The sequence below is a fragment of the Chelonoidis abingdonii genome, chromosome 6 (assembly GCF_003597395.2).
Source record: "Chelonoidis abingdonii isolate Lonesome George chromosome 6, CheloAbing_2.0, whole genome shotgun sequence".
In the NCBI taxonomy this organism is placed as follows: domain Eukaryota; kingdom Metazoa; phylum Chordata; order Testudines; family Testudinidae; genus Chelonoidis; species Chelonoidis abingdonii.
In genome coordinates, this window is record NC_133774.1 from 77,955,631 (window position 1) to 77,982,941 (window position 27,311).

The 27,311-nt window shown below is 38.6% G+C and overlaps 1 protein-coding gene across 2 annotated transcripts in view; it reads left to right on the top strand.

Moving 5' to 3' along the window:
- The window catches only part of PRR16 (proline rich 16), a 259,929-nt gene extending 235,544 nt beyond the window's left edge, over nucleotides 1–24,385 (top strand). The window contains exons 3-4 of one of the 2 annotated variants that reach the window (XM_075067516.1): nucleotides 19,182–19,278; nucleotides 23,170–24,385. The gene's annotated coding sequence lies outside the window, so the exon portion shown is untranslated. The remainder of the gene's footprint in view (nucleotides 1–19,181; nucleotides 19,279–23,169) is intronic. The other variant, XM_075067517.1, reaches the window with a different exon arrangement.
- The last annotated feature ends 2,926 nt before the right edge of the window (nucleotides 24,386–27,311 follow it).

Consider the following 27,311-nt stretch of genomic DNA (forward strand, 5'->3'; position numbering starts at 1 on the left):
AGCCAATGCTCAAACCACTGAACTATCCCTCCCCCCTCAAAAAAGATTTTTGCCCCAGATCCCTAAGTGGCCCCCTCAAGGATTGAACTTACAACCCTAGGTTTAGCAGGCCAATGCTCAAACCACTGAGCTATCCCTCCCCCCAAAAAAATTTGAATGGCCCCCTCAATGATTGAACTCACAACCTTGGAGTTAGCAGGCCAATGCTCAAGCCACTGAGCTATCCCTCTGCTCTGCATTCTTTTGCATTCTGTAATAGCATCAGTCTACACAATCATATGACACTGCTTATATTATAGAGACAGTGTATTCCTGGACACATAAGAACAGCCATATTGGGTCAGACCAATGATCCATCTAGCTCAGTATCCTGTCTTCCGACAGTGGCCAATGCCACATGTTTCAGAGGAAATGAACAGAACAGGTAGTCATTGAGTGATCCATCCCCTATCATCCACTCCCAGCTCCTGTCAGTAAGAGGCTAGGTACATCCAGTGCATGGGGTTGCATTCCTGACCATCTTGGCTAATGGCTGGTGATGGACCTATCCTCTATGAACTTATCTAATTCTTTTTTGAACCCTGTTATAATTTTGACCTTCACAACATCCCCCAGCAACAAGTTCCACAGGTTGACTATGCATTGTGTGAAGAAGTACTTCCTTTTGTTTGTTTTAAACCTGATATCTATTAATTTCATTGGGTGACCTCTGGTTCTTGTGTTACGGGAAGGAGTAAATAACACATCCTTATTCACCTTCTCCACACCATTCATGATTTTATAGACCTCTATCATATCCCCCTTTAGTCGTCTCTTTTCCAATCTGAAAAAGTCCTAGTTTTTGTAATCTCTTCTCATATGAATGCTCTTTCATACCCCTGATCATTTTTTTTTGCCCTTCTCTGTACCTTTTCCAATTCCAATATATCTTTTTTTGAAATGGGGTGACCAGAACTGTAGGTAATATTCAAGATGTAGTCATACCATGGATTTATATAGTGTTAGTATATTTTTTTTGTCTCATTATCGATCCTTTTCCTAATGGTTCCTAACATTCTGTTAGTTTTTGACTGCTGCTGCACATTGAGCAGATGTTTTCACAGACTATCCACAATGGCTCCAAGATCTCTTTCTTGAGTGATAACAGCAAATATAGATCCCATCATTTTGTAGGTGAAGTTGGGATTATGTTTTCCAGTGTGCATTACTTTGCATTTATCAACATCTGACTCGTGGAAACTCCAGAGCATACAGGATATTTCGAGAGAGTGCTGTCTGTGAGGGGTCATCCTCTAACACAATGGAATATCAGCAAACATAGGTTCTTGATGAACATCTTGAAAATATGAAAGAGGACCTGTTGGGGGTGAGTAGGATAGAAGACGGGGTGCCAGGAAGTGAGAAGAGAAGTCAGAGAGAGACCTGAAAATCTTTAGATAAACATCTAAAAGTTCTGTGGCTTAAGCAACCTTATAGATTTTCCAAGGTTTGACTAGCTCTGTTTAGCATGCTCCAGTATTCACTGCTTCTAATCATTTGGGGATAGTACTGCAAGAGCAAACCATTTCTGAACGTACAGATACATAACATAAAATACATAAAACCAAATACAGGACAAGTGTCCTTGCTGTTAACCATCATAACAGATCAATGTAGCAGGTAGGTAGCCCCATCCCTCATGTTATCCACAGGGTGAAGCAATATAATTTTGTAATCTACTTTTAAGATAATCATCTACCAATAGTTGTGGCTATCTGTCCATACATAGAAGGAAGTGTGTGAAGAAAAGTTTGAAAAGTTGGAGAGCTGCAAACAGACTTAATTTGAACTCTGATTTGGGAAACAACAAAAGAACGGACCTTATCTGTTTCAATGTGCGGACAGGTTTAACAGTTCAAACATAATTCCATTCCAAACAGCCCAGAGCATTCAATATGTACAGCTATTCTGATTTGGATCAGGCCTTTTCAGCAGACCTCTTATATTGCTGAATACCAGAATTGTTTAAATAAATAGAACCGTATTTTTTCAGCCCTGAAGCAGACCATGACTTTTGAACCCCTTTGGCAACCAAATACTTGTAGCATTCCAGGCTCAGTATTGTGTGATGGTTTTCTGACAAGATGAACACTGCTGGTTTTCTGCATTCTAGGTCTGTGCTGAATATGCGTACCAATGTACAGATTATTTTTGCCAGTAACTTTTTTCAGATTAAAATTAGAAACAGTTAAACCAATATGTGTTTGACTGTTGAGTCTCTCTTGCTTTGGCCAGAATGTCCTTTTTGTCGAGTGAATCATTTCACAGCCAGATAAACATTGACCCTTGTTTTTAAACAAGCCTGATCAGCCATTTTTGAGTCATTGAACTAGTCTGCCCTGGCAAAGATTTCAGAAATTGCAAATATTGATGATTAATTTGGGGAAAAAATCAAGTTCATATTAATTGTTGTCCTCCTAATATAATGAAAAGAATTACAGATTTGGTAGTTGGATGGTCTGCTCCACTTGCCTCGTGGACCAAGGACAGCTCTTCTTCCTGCCTTTAGAGCAGATTTTGAGACCCACCTTATGTTGAGTTTTGCCTTACTCTTTGACTGGTCCAATTCTACTCCACATGATTAAGGGGAACAGAATCTAACACTTAATGATTGAACTGGGGCATGCCTGTTTGAAGAGCTTTTGTGCACCACTACCTCATTCAGCTACATACTCTCTATCATTGGCAAGTATACTGCTCTAAACCACAGTCTCATGCAATCTAACACATTCTGGAATGACAGGAGTCAAAGCTCCAATGAGTGGTGCGTAGCTCAGGAGCCACAGATCCAGCACAGAGGCTGGCTGTAGGGGGCAGAGGTGTAAGGAGGTTGGCCAGTACAGCCAAAGTCTTAATCTGAATTACTGACACTCTGAATCACTGGTACGTTTGCCCCAAAAGTGTAGGATTTTCTATGCTATTATATTAATCTTTTTTGATCTACAATGATTATTTCCTTATTTTAAAAAGTAAGGAAATGCTAATAGGGAGAATATGCAAATAAGTTGATTTATTTTTCAAAAAGTCAGAGCCATTTACCGGTGAAAAACTATAATGTCAGTGCAGACAGTTTTGTACATTCTCTAAAAAGCTAAGCCCCTACCACAGAGAGATCTGTAATCCTTTTTCTACCAAATTAATTTATGTCCAGTCTGGCTGAGCTGGTTTGTTAATGTAGTTGCAGAGCCTAAAAAACAATTCTAGGATGCCAGATAAGTTTTTGCTGATCAGCTATGGAGTTTTTTTCCCCGCCATTCAAACTTCAGAATGTATTCAGTTAGGTTTCCAGTATAACATGTCCTGTTTTTAGTTCAGAGTGTTTCTACTGCCATTCATTCTTTGGGAGCTCCAGATAGTAGGTTACTCAGAAAAATAAATTCCATCTGCCTGAGGAATGCACAAGATATTTCTGAGATGAATTGGTAAATTTTGGTAAACTAGAATGGCAAGGGAGTCACAATCAGGCTTCCAGTCACAGAGTTATTCCTAGTGTATAGTGTATTCATCCAATTTTATATTTAATATTGCTTATATGTTCAGTTTGCAACTGCCTTTCCTGGTCATAAGCACTGACAATGCGCAGGAGAGGAAGCAGTTATTACTGTACTTGAAAATTTGGTTCATTTATCAATAGAACATCAATCACAGTCAACCAGATTTATTGCCCCTTGGGTTTTAATCAGAATTATTCAGCACAAATACAGAAAGATAGGGATTACATATTTTACCACTCCATCGATCTGGGGTACAACCAACAGCATGGACTGTCCAGAAATACAATTCATTGCTGAGTAGTATATATAGGCACAACCTCCCCAAAATTGGTGTGATTCATTCTTATCCTAATATTTCCATTCCCATGCAGTTTTACACTTGGTGTACAAGGTTGTCAGAAATTTGTACCTGTTTCTAGCAACAGTTATATCAGTTGCTTATTAGTTTCACAAACCTTAGCAAAACGCTATGTTTATCTCTGTGTGCACCAAGAACAAAATCTTACACAGTTTTTAATATATTTCTGTGTAGAGGGTGCTGAGAAATGGTTCGCTTTAGTATAAGTATGGATTCTCTTAAGGATACATACTGGCTAAATAATTTTGGTGACAGTGTAGGAGGAAAGGATCTGACCTGTCCAAAAATTACATTTAAGCCTAACAGACATTACCATAATCCCCACAAGCTCATACTTCTGATGCTCAGCTGTCTTTTTTGGATAAAGTGACTGGGCAATGAAGAAGGTTTACTAGTTTTGCTTGAAACAAAGATAATTTAGTCACAACAATTAATTTGGACCCAAAAATCATTTTCCATGACTATTCCTATGAACAAAGTTTTGGGAACATGAATAGAAAAGTGGTGTAAATCCACTATACCAGAACTTAGTTTCTGATTTACCTAAATGTTCAATCACAAATTTCCCCACTAGTCACACTGCAAACTCTTAGCAATAGATGGACAGTGAGCATATAGTTTTCAGTAAGAATCTACAGATACAGATGAAAATAAGAAATACCTATCAATCTGTTACGGGGTTACTTTCATGACAAAAAGAACAGGGCTTGCTCCCTATATTTGTGAGAGGATAGATTTATTTGTGACATACTCCTCTCTATGATTACTGCTAGTAGCTGTTTATTTTATGATAGTTGGCTCCAGATGTGTAATTTACAATAAAGGGCAGGTTTGCTTGATTAAAAAGCGAGGTAAGGAAGTACATGTATTTCTAGAAATCACACACTGACCATTGTGAATGGTAGGGACCAATGAGTATGGAGACAATAATTATCATTTTTGGCCAAGTGGTTGCAACTTTATTTAACCTTAAGACAGCTTCTAAATGCAACTGGTCCTGGAAGCAGTGAAAAATGGGGACAGGGATTAAGGGTCCAGTCACCCTAGGCTATAAACAGCTTTCCCATCTTTTCATGTTCAGATCAGTAACATACCAACATTTCCTGGGGGACAGTCCCACATCAGATAACTCCTAGGCCTTGTAAACATGCCCAGATTTCTTTGTGAATCTAACCCCTTTTTCTGATGCGGGGCTGATGTCAAATTTGCAGTGGTTCATAGAGGTTTATCTTCACCTACTACTGTTCTTCTGTAGGTCAGTCCTCATCAACCCACCAGTCCCAGCATTTGAAAGACGCAATAGGAGTTAACTCATTGTGGCCTCTACCAAAGAGGACTGCCGTTGGCCAGCAGCTACTGTGGCATGGTCAGGCGTGTGGCACTGTCCCTTGCCTTCACCCAACAATATGGGCCATCTCTGAATATATATATGTATGTTATTTATATATGTTATATTTATACTCCTAGACAAAAACAAAAGTTTCAGTTATACACACACACACACACACACAAACTTGATTATTGACCTTTCTCTTTAATAAATACTGATGCTAGAAAAACAGGGCTATTGCTCTTTAGTGAGCAATCTCAGAAGTACCATCAAAAGGTATTCTGGCATTCTAAACTGTTTGCTGACCCATGTGGTAGGGGAAAAAATTAGTCTTTTGGAGAAGTGAACTCTTGTTATCAGTGCTTGAGACCAAATGTTTCAAAGCCACAAAAAGGGCATAAGATTGTGTCTCCATCAATTAACGATTCAAGAGTTGCTCCTTTCTCATGCAGGCATTAATGCAACTTGACTGGAGAAACAGCAAGGTTGGAATGGGGTACTCATTTTTAGAGGTCAAAGAGATCTCATTTAAAGAAAGCAAAAATATCCAGATGTTTCCAAAGTACTGTCCTCCACCAACATCGCTGTTGAGCAAACATAGTTAGCCAAGACCTGCATTTTCATGATATTCTTAGAGCAAGTAAATGCAGTGCAGGTCATAGATATCCAATATTTTAAAAAAGCGGGTGAGAGAAAGAGATGCTGCTGGATCTGAACACCTCTAAACTTTGGAAGAGGGAGGCTTCAAAATCCAAACTAAACCAAATCTGAATTTTATAAACAATCTGTATCTTCACAATGGAGCACACCAAGCCCCCGACATGGAATATAACTTAATGCTGTGATGTGAAATTTGGATGTAGATCAGGTTTTTGCAGCATGAATCCATCTCCAGTAAAATATAACCCAGAGCATCAGAATATAATGGAACAACAATAATTGTAATAAAACCCTTTATGTCCGAATGACCCCAGACTAGAGAGACTGGATCTTCTAGGCAAGCTGAGAAGATCTGAGAACAAATCTAGAGCAAGACATGAAAGGCAGCTCTAAGTCTCTTTCCCTGGCCTTCATCCTGAGACTGCCAAATGCTGGCTTGGTCTCTGTTGCAAGTTAGAAGGCTCTTCTATCTTGCAGCAGCTACCAAAGGCACCTGTGTGCTGCTTCAGCAGCCAAGGATCAGCTGGGCATAAAGGAAACCTGGACATGACCCCTTTTTGTCATCTTTACTCCCTGCGTCAGCACCTGAAAGGAGCATCTGATGTAAAGCCATTCCACCAGCTCGCCAGCACCGGAGGATTTCTCTCAGCAGGGACAGCACCCTTTAGTGGCCACATCCACTAGCATAAGGGCTATTTTGCACAGCTAAAGTGATATAAAGCAGCCAGAGCACTCTGTAGAATCAGGGCAATTATTTTTATAGGAAAATGTTTAAGCTAGCATATGGCTTTGGTATCTATCTCTTTTATTCAATGCTGCAATATTGTTTTATTACTTATGCAGTGCAAAAAGTCATTGTGATTTTACCTTCCTGTCACATTAGCATGTTTTGGGGGAAGAGTTTAATGCAAAAGTAGTGTTACTTCAGGAATCTCCGTATCAGTTCTGGCAGTCAAATTCATATTTAATCCTCAGTGGCAAAATATTTGTGGCAGAGGATAAAGGAAGAAGTTGAATCCTGTAAAACATTTGTTAACAAACAAAATGCTGTCAGTTGGAAACATAAATGTTTTCATCCCTAGATAGGAAAATCTGTAAACAGGGTGAGCCAAAGAATTGTACAAATATCTTCTGATGTTTTGCTAAGTTTTATTGGCTTGAAAGATGGTTTGGAAGGTGGGTATGGTCCTACAAGGCAGTTCAATTGCTTGAAGCATGGCAGAAAGATATGAAATAGATGAAAGATCAGTAAATGTCAAAATGAGCAGGAATAATGGTAGCTACATTATTTCATACATGGCTCCTTTCACCCATACACATGTTTTAAAAATAGGCAACTGAGGGGCTGCCAGTTCAGTTCTCCACCATTGAGCCTGGCTCCAGGCTGAACAAGAAAAGGTTTCACTTGTCAGCTGGAAGTTGTACTCTGGTATGAACTGTTTCCAAACAATTTGTGTCTTTTTAAGGATCTAAGAATAAAATAACTTTAATAGCAGATGCATGCATTCCCAATTAATTTATTCATTGTACTCTGTTGCATGTCTTGGGAAGAGCATGCTCTCTTCAGAGAACTGGTTAGCACCAGATAAGGCTGACTGTAACTCTGAGGCCCAGTCTACACTTGTGGGGGGGGATTGATCTAAGTTATGCAACTTCAACTATGTGAATAATGTAGCTGAAGTCAACATACTTAGATCTACTTACTGCGGTGTCTTCACTATGGTAAGTTGACTGCTGCCACTCCCCCATTCACTCTGCCTGCATTTTTCGCTGAGCTGGAGTACAGGAGTCGACAGGAGAGCGCTCAGGGATTGATTTATCGTGTCTAGACTAGATGCAATAAATCGATCTCCGCTGGATCAATTGCTGCCCGCTGATCTGTCCGGTAGTGAAGACATACCCCGAGATGTGTCTGTGAAAGGAAATTCTGGTTATCTCTAGCATGTAATGTTATGATATGGGTGAATACGCGTTATGGGTTGAGTTAAAACCCCATTGAGATTAATATGTGTGAACTAACCCTTCAGTTAACATAACCATAAGCTCACCACTTAAGACAAAAGGAGTACATAAACCTGCCCAAAAGCTTTTCGCTGAGTATTGTTTTTGCTATGTGTGTGGGGAAAGATGGAACAGACAAAAACTGGGAAAGACTGAGGCCAGATCTACACCTAAAACTTGGGTCAACCTAGCTATGTTGCTCAGGGCTGTGAAAAATTTTGCTCCCTGAGCACCATAGTTAGGTTGACCTAACCTCCACTGTAGTTGCAGTTAGGTCAATGGAAGCATTACTCCATTGATCTAGCTAACATCTCTCAGAGAGGTGGATTGCATACATTAATGGAATACTCCCTTCCATCGATGTAGGAAGCTGCAGGGCTATAGCTGTGCTGATGTGGCAGCTGAATTTTAGACACAATCAGAGAGAAAGTGAGACTGAAGGAGCAGCTAGAAGCATGGTGGGTGACCCTGGAAGAAACCTGGGAAGAGGTTGTTGAGTCGTGTGTGCAGGCTGAAAAGAGTGTTCTAATAACAGTACATTCCACAGATAACCAGAATTTCCTTTCACAGGCACACGTCAGAGCCACAGGTGACCTTATCTGGTACTAATCAATTATCTTCGGAGAGGATGCTCCTCCCAAGACATGCAACTAAGTACATTGGTGCTGTGAGGAAAAAAAGCTTTCTTGCTATTTGATTCCTTCTGTGATAAGAGAGACAGAACTTAGTATGTTCTTTGTAAATAAACACAACTGCATCAAATAAATACTTATCACCAATTTCTACTCCCAGCTGGCATATCCATAGGGCCCAGAACTTGACTAGCTGCTTCAGTGAAAAGGGGGAAACAGTACCAGTGAATTTGTGTTCTGATGTTTAATAAGTTTGTCAGGCTTTCTGGAGTAGCTCATGAATGTGAGTGTCAACTTCAGGGCAGACTGTTACAGACAAAGGCACAAACCACAAATTGGCTGTGTTCTATAATTAGATTTTGCCAACCAGGTATCAAGTGTGAACTTCGCAGGAACTGTTACAGCGTTAACGTGGAGTTACAGATAGTGCCCTTGGGCACGCCAGGCTATCTTGCCGCCCAGGCAAGAATGCCTTTGTGATAGATGGTCCCTTATACCAAAAATCACATCAATGTTCAGGTTACTCCCAGTCCGAAAGGACCAGTCACTTATCCCAGGTCAATTGTACCTGAGATCTCTCACCAAAAACAACACTTGTGGCCAATCCTTTAATAAACTAACTAAAGAGTTATTAACTAGGAAAAAAAAATGAGAGGTATTTATAAGGTTAAAACAGGTAAACCTACACTCACAAATGAGTTAAAGTAATAGATAATAGAAGCTGCTGTAATGTGCAAGTTCTTTGTGTCTTCTAGGACTAACTCAAGCTAGAAGTTTGGGGATCCCTTCCTTAAGCTTAGAAATATTGCTCTCTTCAAATTCCAAGCAGCAGAGTGATACAGTTGTTTCTGGTCAGGAATTTTTATTCCCTTACACCAAAGTTCAAACTGTGAGGGAATGAGGCTTTGTGCACATCCCCTCTTCATGGTTGTGGAGAGAGCAATCAACAAAGTCTTTTGTCCACTGGTGTTCTATAATGGTTCATCCGGTGTCTATAGGCATTCTTTAATTGGGGAAGAGAGGATACCTCTTGTGATAAACTTGTATTTCACACCTACTAATGCATTCATCCTGACTGGGGGGGTTTCCAGTTACAAAACAAACACTTAAATACTACCTTATAGAATGGGATACAGATATTGTAAGTGAGATTAATGCATGCAGCAACTCACAAGAATTTCATAAAGTCAAACACTAAATACATCTCTATAAATCTAATGCCCATTTTAACAATACTAACACACAGATGAGCCAGACTGGTTCCCAGCTACGCATTTTTCAGTGTTCAGTGAAGCCTAAGGGCCTTGGCCTGAGCTGGCACCTGCTCTGCCAGTATCACAAAGTTCTATTTTGATTTTCTCATGAAGGCAATTAAACTCATAAATACTTCAAAATGTATTGAAACAGACACTTTATTTGAATTTAGCCATCAGAAAATCCCCTTATTCTATGTAACAACAACAGAAAAAAAAGTCAGCACCTCTTGGATCTATGTAATATAGTTCCTTTTGCAGGTTCCTCTTGCATCTGTAACAAGTCCTGGGTGGTATCTGTAAATATTGTATATCTTAAAAATGTATAAATTCCAATATATTGGTATGAATTATCACATTTTGAATACAACCTCATGATTGCTTATCATGAAACCTTGTGTGAATAGCTTTTTTGACTCCCACACTAACTAAATACACATATATTTCTAAATACACAAGCCTATACATTGTCCTCATGTCCCTAGGTGATACTGAAGTCAATATTGGTAAACTCAAACTGAAGTTAGTGAAAGTAGTACTGACACCAGCTTTGAATTTAGCCCTGCCATCTCTGGTAATTTTTTCCACTGGAATTTTTCAAAGAAAAATAATTAATTGATATGTTCACATTGGGAAATAAGTAAATAAGGAAAAATTTTAAAAAAAATAAGGAAGTGTAGAAAACCCTTTTTCTCCCCATTTTTACCAACTGGAAAACAGTATCAAAGTATGAAAGGTATGACTTACACAGAGATATACACTTTCTCACTTTTTTTGAGTATCTTCCAAATGGTAACAAACAAATCATTGCTATCTTATGTCTCACTTAAAAAAGGAGAGTGTTTAAAAAAGCAACATAAATTAAAATTTAATAATGTAAGTGTTATTTTCTTCTACTCTAACTTTTCCTACTTTTCGAAGAAAAGAAAGTAAAAGAAAAAATATAAAATTTGGGGCCAATTTACCCTGAACTGTTTTGCTTTGATTTTATTTGAAAATTACATTAAAAATGATATTTTAATGAAAAAAATTAGTTTTGACATTATGCTGCTTTTAATGAAAAAAAATTTTCTTTAATTTCATCCAGGTCTAGTTAGATACAAGTCTAGGTACAAGGCAAGAAAGAGCAAGCATTGCAGCAGTCTTTAGCCATAAGATTGTCCTGTTTTTGAATCATCCAATTTTTCTGAAAGAGATGTATTTGAAATATTCCATAGTTTTTGATAATCTACATGTCAGCTATACAAGAGAGACAGAGAAGGAACTGGTAAATCATCTCTCCTCATGAACCAATAAAAGGTGACAAGACAATTCATTTCACTAAATAGTGTCCCATTGTGATGGATCTGGTATCCTTAGATAAGAAAAGCTGCGTATAACATAATGCTCAGAGAAGGTCATAAGAACTTTATTTTCAAATGCCTCCACCCTTCCTGTACTCTTGAAGATGGGAAGGTTTTGTCTGGACCAGCAGGGGAAAGAGAACCCTCAGCCCCATTAAGGATTACAAGTCCACTCCCTCCTTGTGGGTTTGAGGAGGGGGGCTCTGTGGCTAATTAGTTAGACAGAAGAGTGCAGCATAATCTTATTGGCTGCTAGACACCCCAGGGAATGGTTTAGAAGAACTTCACCATGCCAGGACATGCTATTTCGTCTTAGAAAAAAAAAACTATCTCCCTTCTCTACTCCCCGCCCCCCACCCTCTGTGATTAGGGTAAGACAAGGTTGTTGGGTTTTGCTGTAGGCCTTTTCCCTCCCTGCCAGACTGGTTGGATGGCATGGGTTTTCTTCACCTTCCTTTTAGCAACCCAGGGACCAAATGGGAATGTTAGGTTATGAAATGAATTGTTGTCACAACTTGGCAGATGTTCAGTCCAGATAATTGTTCAGAGGGGGCTCTGGTTGACTGATCAACAAGAATTTGGAAGCAGATTAGGAGAAAGTGTGTCCTAAAGAAGGTGGAGAATGGGTTGGAGCTCCTAATGTCTGGTACAGCAAGGAGACAACCACCTTTGGGCAAGGCAGTGAGGTCCCAGTAATGATTGAGAGAACAGGTTCATGGGTGGTTGACAGTGACCTTCTACCAAGTGGAACCTATTGCAAAGGATGGATGACCTGCACTGGATACATTATTGCTGGATAGTTCCCAGATGTTACTTAATAAAGTTGTGGCCCACTTAAACCACATTCCTAGTGTCTTTTATTCTATTTATTTATTTTTGTCCTCTTGTGGTGCCTGAGAAAATAAGACTTTTTAAGAACAAAAAGAGTGTGCAAGAGAATAGAGTCGTGGCTGAGCAGCAATAACCCAACACTGTGAAAATCAAAGCTTTGGTAAATTGACTTCAACACCTTGACTTATTGGGTCTGGTTTTCAGAGGTGTTGAGAACTCCCTGTTCCTATTTCAATCAGTGAGAGTGGAAGGAGAACAATACCTCTGAAATCTAGCCCATTATGACCAGTTGATTTCTTAGGATTTTTAATTATTAACATTAAATGTTTTTATTATAATACTGCATATTTAAAAATATAGCTAAACTCTTTCTAGGAAACAAATATTTTGCTACCATATTATTGTTAGACATGCCAGAATGTTTTCCACCCTTAATAAAATAGCTTTGGCAAATACATACTGATATTTTAACAAACATTTTTCACATTAATATTTACTTGGTATATTACTCTACAAGTTTGGTTTTTTTTTCAATTTTGCAATAACACCGCTTTTTCTATAAACCTCAATTTTTACAGGACTGTACTTTACCTATATATTGTGTATGTCTGAAATTTAACATGTATGACCAATAACTGGCCTGGTTTATGTCTCGCCGTCAGTGGAGTTGCTGGGTTGCACAGGGCATAAGTTTGTACAAAATTTGATGGATGAGCTAAATGCAAGATCATATTTAGATTGCACCACATTTGCATTTTCAGAAGCTTTGTATTGATTTTCTAATTCAAATGATGGCTTCTACTGTTAAGTGTTAGAGAACTGCATAATACATATTAGTAACTACCAATGACCCCAGAAGATTTTGAATGCTGGTACTGAAATCCATGAAAGTGGCAGTTCTTTATTGCCTTACTATGTTGTAAAGTAAGAAGCAAAAAAAATTATTGAATAAGAGAACTGGAAATAGCCAGTTATTAAGGGATGAAATGAAAACCTGTGCAGACAGCCACCACAAGACCTATGCACCATTTGAGTACCACTTAAGCCCTCCAGTGATATGTAAATCTTAGTTCAGCCTCTGCATGGGGTAAATTTCACATCCTGTACATTCAACAGGATTTAAAATGAATAAAATACTATTGTTCATGGTTCAGTGGTTTATGTATCAGCTTCAGATGTCGAATGGATCAATTGACTATTAGTTGAAAAGAATCAGAAATGTAGGTGGCAAGGTAATGTAATTCCTCAAGGACATGTTTGATTTATGTTATCAGTATTTCTGCAATTGAATTAATAGTGATAGTCTTGAATGTTTATAAGTACAGGAAGATCATGGAGGTATTTTTGAAAAGTTTCACGTGTGATTATTTTTAAGATCCTGGAATATACGAAATTCCTATTTGTGTTGAAGGAACTGAAGAACAATCATTAAGAGGAAAATAGACCCCTATATTTGTAGTATTGTTAAATAAGATAGTGGCTTTTAAAAATGTATAGTAGGATACTAGGGAGAGTTTTTGACTGGCCTTTGTAATGTTGCAAACACATATGTACTGATTGGTTTCCACAACAGTTGGAAAATAATCTAATTCAGGTCTCATGAAAGGTGTTGGGTTGACAGCCCTGGAGACTGAAGCTCCCTATCCGCTAGACAAGTACACTACAGGCAGAAGCAGTCCTACAATCTTTCCCATGCATAGCCTGCCATTGTTTCTCAATTTCCATTCAGCTACTTGCTCTCTTCTGAAACTGCCAATAAGTATTTTCATTAGTGCCAGTGTTGAAGTGGATGCTTTTCCATTAGGGACTGGATTAAGAGCATCAATCACTTCACACAGCCCATGAAGAGACAACAGATGGTGGATGTTGTCCTCACTGAAGTCAATGGCAGAACTTCCAGGATGGCACCAGGGTTTCACTTGGTAACTTTGGTTGTTGCAGACCTCAGCTGCATTTGGAACCAGTGACATAAAGATGAAAGGCTCAGTGGCCCACTGTCCTTTCCATGGGCTAGCCATTTCTCTGTCTCTCACTGAACTCTACCTTTCTGTGCTGTTCACTGAGAGAAGTGCTGCAGTGTTTCAGTCAACATTAGTTTCATTAAGGACCTTCAGTATTGTTATATTATCTCGTTATGTTGTATCCATAGTGTGCTAGCTGCTTTACAGAAAATCATGGCATATTCCCAGGCCTTAATGAGCTTTCAACTAAGGAGACAACAGCAATAAGATAGGGGGCCTGAGAGGTAACCAAAATAAGACATTTTATCGTAGTTATATGTTACATTGGCCAAGCACAATCCTTCTTGTATTTGTTGTGTGCTTATTCTTCTCCTGTTCCAGTAATAGTAGTTGTTGTATTTACTATCAAGTATTTACATTGCATTAGTGCTAAGGGGCTGTAATCCTGATGGGGCCCCATTTTGCTGTACAAATGCTCATGTAAACAGCAAACTTGTAAAAATACATCATTTAAGCAGTAGATTTCAGTTACAAAACACGATATACTCTATTTTACTAATCCTTTCTTCATATGCTCTCTGGATTCATTAAAGACAATGAGCCTTATTCTCAGCTGGTGTAAATTGGTATAGCTCTATTGAAATATCTGAATTTCCAGAAAAAGCTCTGGCGTTGTCAGTGCTGTAGTAAAATAAAACCAAAAACCATTAAAAGAAATAGAATAAGAGCAACGTTATTGTTGATGCAGTGATAATAAGTGTCATCTACCTGCAAAGATTATGGATTACAGCGAATAAAGAAAGCAGTAAAAAATTATTAACAGAGTTAATTTTAGATTTTGAAATGTTTTACATCATAGTTCAAGGTTATAAGTGAAACCATTTTAATGAAGCTAATGTGTATTCTAATTGATTTCATGTTGATATACTGATTATTTACAGGTTCAAAAAGTCAGACTGATTCTCTGAGTAATTACTACTGGAAAATTACTAGAAGTAAAAGCATGTTCTGAAAGAGGGTAGATTGAAAAATCAATATAATTGCTTTACAGAAAGGTGTGGGAGTGGAGTTGTTAACATTCAGTTTTGCAGACATTTGAATGTTAATCTTGGTTTAGGATGGGAGACAAATGTTTGAACACAGTAACACACTGCTGAACATGGATGTGATATTAGTTTATAAAGTCTGAATGATGGAGAAGCACTAAGTAAAAATGCCACCTCTCCATCTCAATGGGTGAGGGAACTTGACTGGGCCAGCGGTGAAGGGGTAAATCCCCAGCAGCAAGAGAAGGAGACACTTGCTGAGTGACCCCAAGTAGCTCCTCCTACCCAGAGTCTCTGACACCTGTTGGCCAATTGGGGTGGGGGTAGGGGTGCTGATCGACCAACTTTCCCCAGTTTCCAGGATTTAATCTGGAGCAAGGACCACGTGGACCCTCTTTCAGCTCTGTTTCAGCAACCCCACCCTTAACTAGGAATGGGACTCAAGCCTGACAGATGATGTGGGTCTAGCTGATCACCCATTTGGAGTCAGGAAGGAATTTTTTCACCCTTAGGGACAATTGACAGAGGCCCACGGGAGTTTTTTCACCTTCCTCACAGCACCTTCAAGCCACAGTGCATTAAGTAGGAATGTGCTTGGTACCTAACTGAAGTATTTTTCTTAAGTTGTGAATTCGTTGCAACTTTCAGCTTGTTTCCAGTGAGGTAAAAAGGATAAAATGAATGGGTCCCCTAGGTAAAAGGCCTGTGATTTTGCTAATGGGCCTTAGTCTCATGAGATAGGGTGAGACCTTATAGCCACTGGAGACTGAGGTTCCCTATCCTTCTGCACCCTCTACTCCTGTTAGGCGTGGTGATGAGCTGAATCCTGGATAGTAGGCTGAGGAGAGCCTTCCACCATTTATGGGTTATGTGGTAAGAGCCCTGTAACCCCTAGACTGGAACCACTTAAATACCTGATACAAGAGAGTATGAGTGATGACCAGGTAGAGCTCTACCCATGTGTTTGTTTAATAAAAGTTATGGCCTGCCACTTACAATCCATCCATGTGTCTTAGCCACTATGTCTGGATCAAATATTGGCTACTTGAGTTCTGGATAAAACTTAACCACTATGCTCTCCACCAAATGTACTCTAAACCATCATTTGTATTTGTGTTTAAAAAAAGGAACCAAGGTATAATGACAAAGATTTCCAAACCCTGAATAGCAAGAAAATATGTTTGTGCCCTAAATGAAGATGAAAGAATTATAAATGGACAGCAAGAACAAAAACACAAAAGCCAACTGACTAACTTTCATTGAAGGAAAAATTAGGCTTTAATATACACACAGATTTCATTTCAAAGAAATAAGAAAAAATCCAAATAGCACAACCTAGACCTGGTTCTAAATATCTGTAGTGTTGAAACATAACAGGGTGTCCAGAAAGATGTCAGTAGAATGTAGAAATGCCTGGAAAATATTTACTCCATATTTTTCAGGGTTTTAAATTGTTAAAAACTAAATGGAATCATTTCTACATTCCTTTTCTGTATCCACAATTAGAGCTGTGCAGATAATGGATTATTATTATTATTCTATTATTATCGTTATTATAATTTTTTATTTTTTATTTCAGGTTCAAAAGAAATTTTTTGAAATTTTCAGCAAATCAAAAAAAATTATAAATTAATTTTGGGTTAAATGAAACATTTTGAACTGAACTGAAATGTTTCAGTTTGATTTTGAGTATTTTTAACATTTTGAAACAAAATGGAAGGAAATTTTCAAATGGAAAGCCATGTTGAACTGAACACTTGAAATATTTCATTTTAATAATCACATGAAATGAAACATTTTGACTTCTTTTAATTTGTTTGTTTGTTTGTTTTTGTTTGGTCATAAACAGTTCAGCAAATCCAACACAAATTCATTAAACCGTTCTGTTATGGAATCTGCATTTTTCACCCACAGACAGTGTTGGTTCTACTTACCTGAATAACCCACATATGAAATAGTTATTAATTATAATTCCAAATTACGTTGCTTGTGTTTTAAGTGACCTGGGCATGCAGCTTGCGGTTACTAAAGGGGGTTTTAATATTAAATACTGTAAACTGGGGACCTGAATGAATATCCTCTCTGGTTAAATATAAGTGACTGTTTATACTAAGTTTTAAATCAGTGTTCATTTACTATTTAGAAAATTTTTTAATTAGTAGCTTTATAGGTTATTTTCCCCTTATTACATCATCTTATTAAAAACTGTCTATACAACACTCTATATTGTAGTCTGAGTGGAAAGCTGATAACGGAAAGATGCACTACTAAAATGACTAAATATTGGACATATTCCAACTGTCCGTCTTTCAATATGTTTACATTGAATATAATTTTGAGTAAAAATGAGGAGGGTATGTGTGTGTTTTAAATTGATATGGGGGAGGGAGGTCTAGAATGAAACTGAGGAGGGTTTTAGAGGGTTTGTTTAAGAATGTAATTGGTTTCTTTGGGGTGAGGTCTTTTGGAATGAAATGCTAGTGTAAGGAAACAGTTGAAATGGTGTCAAGTATCAGAAATGGTGGTACTGGTTGGGGAATGCAGAGAGAGGGAATATAATGATATAGTCTCTCTGTATACCCCTCACTAGCTCTGGCCTCTCCGTCCCCCCACCTCTGCATCTCTCTGTATATTTATTTAAATTTCTCTTTGTGTCTTTAGGTACTTTTATGCAGTTATACATCTCTAAAGTTTACTGCTTTACCCTATATCAGGATATTGACAGGTATGGGTCATAATACTTACCAACTCCTTAACAGGTCTGTTGTGGAATTAATTAATTTAATGCAGTGCTTTGAATATATACATCCCCCAAAATGGGAAGAACTTGTAAAATTAGATGCTACGTGTCTCAAAGTGGGAAGCTAATCACTGTGATCCTCCAAATTAGTGGATGTTTTTCCAAATTTTTGTCCTAAACACTCACTCTCTCTGCCTCATTTCCCCATCTGTAAATTCAGGATAATACAAATTTCTTACCTTACAGGAGAGTTGTGAAGGAAAAATTGCAAAGCAACCTTAATTCTATCATTTCCTAATTTCTGAGTGCTTCACTTTACAACTTCCTAGTCTGTTAATGTTAATACAGCTCTTTTGTATGTAATATTTATTATTTTAAATTAATGTGGAGATGTTCACCCCACCTGGTTTCTGTGTTTCAGAACATTTCAAAACTGTGTTTTGTATGGGAGATCCCATATTAGCATACAAAAGATTTTTTTTTCTTATGGAGACCATCAGTCACAAAGAGACCAATTTTTAGACATCATGTGAAGGTATCAAAGTATTCAGCTGTGCCCTGGGAATGAATCATACAGTGTAGGTTGACATCCAAGATAACAAATGCTGCTAGGAGAATACAAATAGACCTTTCATGTTTCACATGGATATGAATTTAGATATATAGAGAGAGACTGCATGTCCAAAGGAGAAGAAAAAAAAAAAAAAAAAAGAAGAAGAAAGTGAATTTGATATCACTCATAAGGGAATTCAGTGTTGTTCTGAATAAGTTTGAGGAAGGACTGCATACTGACAGACAGTAGTGATAAAATTATTCATGTTTGTATTGAACTGATTAAGCCCTTCATGTATAAATTTAGATGAATTAGTTGTGGAATTTCCATCTTGCTTGACCAGTGTGCAGCACAATCCGGGGACATTGCCACCACAGTGTATTTTTTCACAATGCAATATTAGCTTGAGGAACTCATTGCCACAAGGTGTAATTGAGGCCACAAATTTTAAGGATTCAAAAAGTTACATATTTCTGTGAGATAGCACTACAGATTTAAATGGGATATAAACTTTTGATTCAGCATGCAAACCAAGTCCTGACTATCTGGAATTAGGATGAAACCTCCCCTAAAGACAAATTATACCATAATTGTCCATTATACTATTTCTGTGAGAGGCAAAATACTGGACATGGGCCACTGTTGTCATCTGATATGGCAATTCCTATGTTGCTATACACCCACATTAATCCTACAGTGAAATGCTAGCAGAGTTTTCTCTAGTACCTGTCAAAATGATTATATTGCAACAATGCATCAAATACCAGGTGTAGCCTTGCTTTGTCTTTCAGTAGAATTGAAGTGATTGACCCCTAGATCTCAGATGTAGTGAAATGACTGTTTCTGTTTATACTGTGCCAACACAAGTCTTTCTCTGTCCCCATTACCTCATCATCTGATGAAAAGATATCACCAGTCATTTCTTGTTTTTGTTTACTAGATCAAAGCTGGGGATAAAACCTGGTTCAAAAACTGCAGGAGAGTAACAGTGTTTTAGCATCTAGTCTCTGGAGTGGAAGGATGCAAAAATTGGAGAGGTAAACAAGGTCTGCTACAAAGTTTAATATATGGTTATGATGAGGAAAATGACTGCGAGAAACTGGAGTATTACAGATATGCTCACTGGGTATATTCTGAGATTAAGTCCTTGCTTTAGTAACAAAAGGAAATTATTAGTTTTTGTTTTTCTCCCCTTGAACAATGCAGAATCAATGTAGCTATGGCGAAGTGATAGGGATTCTTCTATTCTGACACAGTACATAATAGACTTTTCAACTAAGTTTCAATTGCAGAATCTTCATTATTTATGATAATGTGGGATCATGAAGAACCCCAGGTTGACTTTCAGAGCCCATGCTGAGTTTCCAGTTTTTTTCAACCTTCTTTAACTATAAATACATTTGAGTACTTCTAAGATGGACGTTACGGAGAAATAAAGATCAAACACCCATTATGCCATAATTAGAGTATAGCCTCCATTTAAATATGCCACATTACCTCAGTTGCAGTTAATTGCCATAAACTGAGTATGTACAGTACAAATCTGAAGATTATTTTGGATTATACATTTTCTCTAAAGAAACTACATGCTAATCTGTGCCTCTGGTATGTAACAGGAGAGATTTGATTTATTTCTAAGGTCTCAGCACTTAGGACACCTGCCAACAAGGGATTCGAGACACTCTGAGTGGATGTTCCAATATCAGTAACTACATCTCATCACATCTCCTTTCTGTCCATTGGCAAGACTGGAAGCTCCTCACAGCTACTGTTCCTGCTTGTTTCATCTATGTGCTAGTTCCCACTATGTTTCTGTCATATAAAGTGGCATAGCGTATATACTCTTCGATATCATTCTGCTGTGATATTTCTGTGGTTTTATTGCTGTTTTCTGACATTGCTAACTTCAAAATCTCAAATTTAGCAGGGTTCAGCTGTGTTCTGCAATTTTGACAAACCATAAGTAAGTCGGACAGTATCTAAAGAAAAAATGTAGTATATATTATTGAAATTTTAAAATTGGTTACATTTGGCATTAGATTTTCTGCCAAAGGAAAGTGGTTTGAGTAGCAGTTATTCAAAGAAGTGGCAAAACCAGCAATTATGTCTTCAAGGTGCTTAGCACAACAGATCCCAATTGGGGCTAGTTGCTACTGGAGTATAAATATTAAATGTGAATAAATATCTGTTTCCTTGCTCCCTGAGCTGGGATTCCAGCACAATTGGCATGCTCAGCCCAGGGAAATGGGAAGGACAAATTGAAACTATATTTATATTACTCTTCAGTGCCCTCATTTGATTGGCACATGGAGTAACATTGTTAGCTCCCGTGTATCCGACAGGCTAGTTGTAAGGCACCTGAGTGTTGTGGGGACATTAAGAGAATCATAGAATTGTAAGATTGAAAGGGACCTCAAGAAGTCTTCTAGTTCAGTTCTCTGCACTCAGGCAGGACTAAGTGTTATCTACTTTGCATTTGTCCTTATTGAATTTCATCCTATTTACTTCAGACCATTTCTCTAGTTTGTCCAGATCATTTTGAATTTTAATCCTATCCCCCAAAGCACTTGCTATCATCCACAAACTAATCCTATCACCCCACCCCAGCTTGGAATCAACCACAAACTTTGAGTGTAGTCTCTGTGCAATTATCTAAATCATTGATGAAGATATTGAACAGACCTGATCCCTGCAGGACCCCATTTGATATGCTTTTCCAGCTTGACTGTGAACCACTGATAACTTTTCTCTGGTAACGGTTTTCCAACCAGTTATGCACCCGCCTTATCGTAGCTCCATCTAGGTTGTATTTCCCTAGTTTGTTTATGACAAGGTCATGAGAGACTGTATCAAAAGCCTTACTAAAATCAAGATATACTACATCTACCACTTCCCTCTTATCCACAAGACTTGTTATCTTGTCAAAGAAAGCCATTAGGTTGGTTTGATATGATTTGTTCTTGACAAATCCGTGGTGACTGTTACTTATCACCTTATTAACTTCTAGGTGTTTGCAATATGATTGCCTAGTTATTTGCTCCATTATCTTTCCAAGTACTGAAGTTAAGCTGACTGGTCTGTAATTCCCTGGGTTGTCCTTATTCCCCTTTTTATAGATTGGCATTATATTTTCCCTTTTTCAGTCCTCTGGAATCTGTCTCACCTCCCATGACTTTTCGCTAATGGCTCAGATACCTCCTCAGTCAGCTCCTTAAGTATTCTAGGATGTATTTCATCAGGCTCTGGTGACCTGAAGACATCTGACTTGTCTAAGTAATATTAACTTGTTCTTTCTTTATTTTATCCTCTGATCCTACTTCATTTTTACTGGCATTCATTGTTAGATGTCCAATTGCTACTAAACTTTTTGCTGAAAACTGAAACAAAAAAGTCATTCAGCACTTCTGCCATTTGCACATTTTCTGTTATTGTTTTTTCTCCCTCATTGAGTAAAGGGTGTCCCTGTCCTTGGTCTTCCTCTTGCTTTTAATGTATTTGTAGAATGTTTTCTTGTTACCCTTTATGTCTTTATCTAGTTTGATCTCGCTTTGTGCCTTAGCCTTTCTAATTTTGTCTCTGCATACTTCTGTTACTTGTTTATATTCATCCTTTGTAATTTGACCTAGTTTCTACTTTTCGTGGGACTCTTTTTTGAGTTTCAGATGAAGCCAGGGTGGTCTCTTGCCTGTGCAGTGGGATAGTTTGCTCTTGTGCCCTTAATAATGTCTCTTTGAAAAACTGCCAACTCTCGAACTTTTTTTCCCATTAGACTTGTTTCCCATAGAAGGAACCATGCATGGGGGAAATCCCTACAACAAGAAAATAACCTGATAAAACTATCTTTGGGGCATTTGAAATTCCCTTTGAAGGTCTACTCATACAAAATGTTTCAACAAAGTAATAGCAGATTTCTGAACACAGTAATATTCATGGTTTTACAGAAAACACTAATAATTGAGCTGGGCCTCTCCACTGAATCAGTATCAGACTTAATATTAGAGAGTTAGTAAGGTAGGAGGTGTTCTAGCTGGTTCAGTGATACATAGCTAAATGCAGACTGCACTGCCTCGCAGATCATTCTTTCTCATGACATGTACAGCCGTACATTATCATGGAAACAAGCCTGGGAAAAAAGGACCACAATGATGGATTATTTAATAGATTTTTTAAAATCCTAACTTTGTACCAAAGCTAAATTTTAAGAAGCAGGAGTTGGACTCCTTCCTAAATTTAGTTTGACTTCTGAGCGGTACTTTAAAATATTTAAAGTTCTCTTTTCAATAAAGATCACAGATTTTTGCTTCTTAATTTTCAATATTAAGAGTTTGTTTTTTTTAAATGCACTATAGTTGAAGAGGGCATTCTGTTACCCTCTCACTACACTACTTTCAAAGCTTCTCATTTACGTTCTGGGCATGTAAAATATTGTCATTGGTTTCAGGGGCATGCACAAGGGAGAACAAGCAGGGGCACAGGCCTCCCCAGTAATTGTCAAGGGCCCAGAACTCCTCCGACCCTGGGGCTGCAGAGGCAGGGAAGAGCGAGCTCCTTCCTAGGGCATTGGAGGGGGATAAAGGGAGTTCCTGCTGGGATCGTGGGGAGGGAAGAGCAAGCTCCTGCCAGAGGACAGGAAAGAGAAAGCTCTTGTCGGGGCCAGGGTGGTGGGGAGCAGCAAGCTCCTTGGAGGAGGGGAGGAGGGGGTAATGGGGAGGCACATATTTAAACCCATTTACACCAACAGAGGATCTGCTTCTGTATCAGTAGGGAGGTACAATCATCAAACAACCCAATGCTTTAAGAATTTGGAATTATGTGGACTCTTAATTAAATGAAAATGTTAAATGAAACTCTTCCCTCTTATGGTTTTTATTTGCTGATAACTATGTGTCTTTAAAGTTTTGTTTTCTGTTTTGTTTTCTCTTTGACAGCTCCTTCAGGCTGGAAGGAATATCTACATTTGGGGGCATATCAGTTTTTCTTTGATGTTGGATTCGTCATTGTTACTTCTTGCTGGCCAGCTCTGATGAAAGTAACCTGACCCTCCTTGGAGCATGGAAGCCCTTAGAGTCAGAGCACAACTAATTACTGGTGTAATCTGCATGAAACCATCTGCCTCAGATCTGACAGCTATGAGCTGAGCCCTGACAAAAGCCACAGCCTTAAATTCTACTCACTCGTAAAGAAGAATAAAGTGGACTAAATACCTTGCCCCATTACAGAAACAACTGTCTCCAAGCCTGACACTTGAGGAGTTCAGTACTGAGCAATTAGAGTAACAAACAATAAATCAATTTTTCATGCAGTCCAGCCAGCATCCAAAAAATATTTAAATATGTAGCCAAAAGGAAACATGAAGCACTTAAGTGATTGCAGGAAAAGCAATGCATGTACTACAACAGAGGAATATTGCTATTTGTGGGGAAAGAAGACCTCTGCCATCCCTTGTACATATTCAAAGCCATAGAAGAACGTAGCATCAGTGATGCTAAAATGCTTGAAAGAATGTTGTCTCCTGTTCTCCACCCAAATCAGAAGAAAAAAAATTAGCTGTTACAGATTGCATCTCAATGCACTTCTAATATTTGCACTGTCACTTCCATTCAGGGTAATGATGTGTGCCATCATTTGCACAGATGGCCCCATGAGATTTTTAGACTGCAACAAGCTGTATCTTGCAGGGGGTCCAAAAGGAATTAAAAAGTAAAAAGCTGAAGAAAAGGAATGCTCTCTTACAGTGAGGATTTCTCTCCACAGGAAAATAGTCCTTCTTAAGATTAAAAAAATATGTATATGAAAAAAGCATCGAAGTGATAAAGTGGATTTAAAAAGGGATCTAATATTTTTTTTAATAAAATTCATTTTATATCATAGTAACAGCCAAGAGATTGAACCTATTGAACTATACACCCAGAATGTTCCTGCTGGACATTGACAGTATCCTCCTAGAAAATATGAAAGAAAAAAGTCATTTGTAATATGTATTTGACATATAGTAATTTTTATAACCATTTATCTATGCTTCATGGAGGAATGTAAAAGACAAACAAACAGCATTTTCAGTTTATTTTTCTAAATAAATGTGTTGTTTGTGTTATTTGCAGTCACTTATTTTAGATGGTTTTCATTACCCCAAAAAAGGATTTAAAGATGGAACCAAAACATAGCAACTGTTTTGCCATGTTAAATCGTAACGATTTGCAGACTGAAAGCTTTAATATAAATATTATAATTTGTAAAATTATAAAGCATATTTATATGGCAAATATGTATGGAAAAGAAGAAGAGGAGGTATTTTAACTCTTAGTTTCAGTACATAGGTTATTTTGATAGTCACATGAACGAATGGGAAATTATATAATTGGTACAGGTTTTTTTCTGTAATAATATGTTGTAGCAGATGAAGATTCAGCTGCCTAGGAACTCAGAGAATAATTCTAATGTTCATGATTTTCCAAAATTACACACAGTCCCCTTGTCAAGTGATTCACTTCATCCAGAAATGATTTTTTTCACAGTGTAACATACTCACCAGGCCATTAAAGATGCCGCTATTTGGTCAAGAGGAATTTGGGAACCTAAGGGGTAAGAGAGATTGATCATTACAATCATCTGCAGGTTTTCATTTAGGAACAGTCATTGTATCTGTCTAATGGGTTATTTTGTTATCAAGTCATTGAGCACATTGATTCTAGAGCTGTTTTGAATAAAAATATATATTTTCCTTTTTTTCATAATCCTCTAGCCTGTGTGTAATTTCAAGAGAAAAAGCAAAGCATGTGATATCAATTCTCTTACTTTAACGATCAGCTTTAATCTAAACAGGCTTTTCTTTATTCCCTTTGCTCATGAAGAACATACTAATTAAGTGTTGAGTAGGGGAAAAGTGTTCTTTCAAAAATAATAATATACAGCTGAATTTGGGTAAATAGCTTAGTACTCATGCTCTGTTCTAACGTGCTAACAAATGTGTATATGCTTCACCCCTTCTTATGGATGAAATGATAGAACTGCTGAAGTGTGTGCCTGAAGCCCTATTACTGCAACAGGTGATAAAGTTCCTGGGCTTTGGGAGAAGACAGATCTGAGTTCTGTCTCACTTAAAACTGTGAAGCCATGGGTAACCACAGTTGCTGATTGAATGATTCACTGCAAAAAAAATCAAATCAATTTTAGCCCTATTTGATAGTAACTGTGATATTTATGAATGTATTAGTTATTTGTCATTACCGAAAAGTGGCCTGATCCTGTGACGTGGGGAAGACCCCCCCAGTTCCACAGGTGTCAACAAGAGATGAGATCTCAGAGCACAGCTGAGTCACGGCCTTAGTTCACACATACAATTTTAGTTGACGGTTGACTCATAGATAAGTTGCTATGAATATTCACAGATTTGTCATTTGCACTGTAGAGTTGGTCACCTAAGTCACAGAGACTCACAGACTTTTAGGGCCAGAAGGGACCATCATGATCATCTAGTTCAGGGATGGGCAAACTACAGCCCGTGGACCTGATCTGGCCCATCAGGGCTTTGATCGAGCCATGGGATTGCCACCCCTGTGGCACCAAGAGGCTAAGGCAGGCTCCCTGCCTGCCCTGGCCCCATGCTGCTCCAAGAAGCAGCCAGCACCATGTCCTTGTGGCCCCTGAGGGATAGCAGGGGCAGAGGGCTCCGAGTGCTGCCCTCACCTGCAGGTACCTTCTCCGAAGCTCCCCTGTTCCCGGCCAGTGGGAGCTGCAGTGAATCGCAACCAATGGGAGCTTCGGGGAGGTACCCACAGGGGAGGGCAGCACATGGAGCTCTCTGCCTTCCCTCTCCCCCAGGGGCCAGAGGGATGTGGTGCCAGCCACTTCCGGGAGCAGCAGAGAGCCTGCTGCACACCACTGCCACCCCAGAGCCTCTCAAGGTAAGCAGCACCGGGCTGGAGCCTGCAATCCGAACACCTCCTGAACCCCAACACCCTGCCCTGAGCCCCCTGCCGCACCCCACACCCTCTCCTGCATGCCAACCCATTGCCCAGAGCCTCTTCCTGCACACTGCACCCCCTCCCAATCCCTTCCCCTAGCCCTACATTCATGGCCCTGCGTGCAATTTCCCTATCTAGAAGTGCCCTTGGCCAAAAAGTTTGCCCACCGTGATCTAGTCTGACCTCCTGCACTTTTTAGACCACAGAATCTCACACACCCACTCTTGTAATAGATTTCTAACCTCAGGCTAAGTCACTTAAGTCCCCAAATCATGATTTAAAGACTTCAAGATACAGATAATTTACCATTTACACGAATTTAAATCTGCAAGTGCCCCATGCCCCATACTGCAGAGCAAAGCAAAAAAAAAAAACCCAGGGCCTCTGCAATCTGACCCAGAGGAAAATTCCTTCCCAATCCCAAATATGGTGATGAGTTAAGATTCTGAGTATGTGGACAAGACCTGCCAGCCAGACACCTAAGAAAGAGTTCTCTGTAATAAATCAGAGCCCCATGTACTGTCCCGTAACCAATTATTGGAGATATTTCCTGCTAGCAGTCGCAGATCAGCTACATGCCATTGTAGGCAATCTCATCATTCCATCCCCTCCATAAACCTATCAAGCTCAGTCTTGAAGTCAGGTAGGTTTTTTGTCCTCATTGCTCCCCTTGGAACGCGGTTCCAAAACTTCACTCCTCTGATCATTAGAAGCATTTGTCTAATTTCAAGCCTGAAGTTTTTGATGGCCAGTTTATATCCATTTGTTCTGGTGTCCGCATTGGTGCTTAACTTAAATAATTCCTCTCCCTCCCTTGTATTTATCCTTCTGATATATTTGTAGAGGGCAATTGTATCTCCCCTCAGCCGTTTTCTGGTTAGGCTCAACAAGCCAAGCTCTTTCAGTCCTTTGTTTTGTGTGTTACCCCATTAGGTGACCTGAGTTTTATAACTAGAGGATTCTCATTTTATGTTTGCAAATTATCTACATCCATAATTATTTAATTAAACTACTGTATCGTGCTAATAATAGTATTTCAAAATAGTCATGAAAGAATTTCTGGTGTGAATATTCTCACAATAACATTTGCAGCCTTGTTTATGACA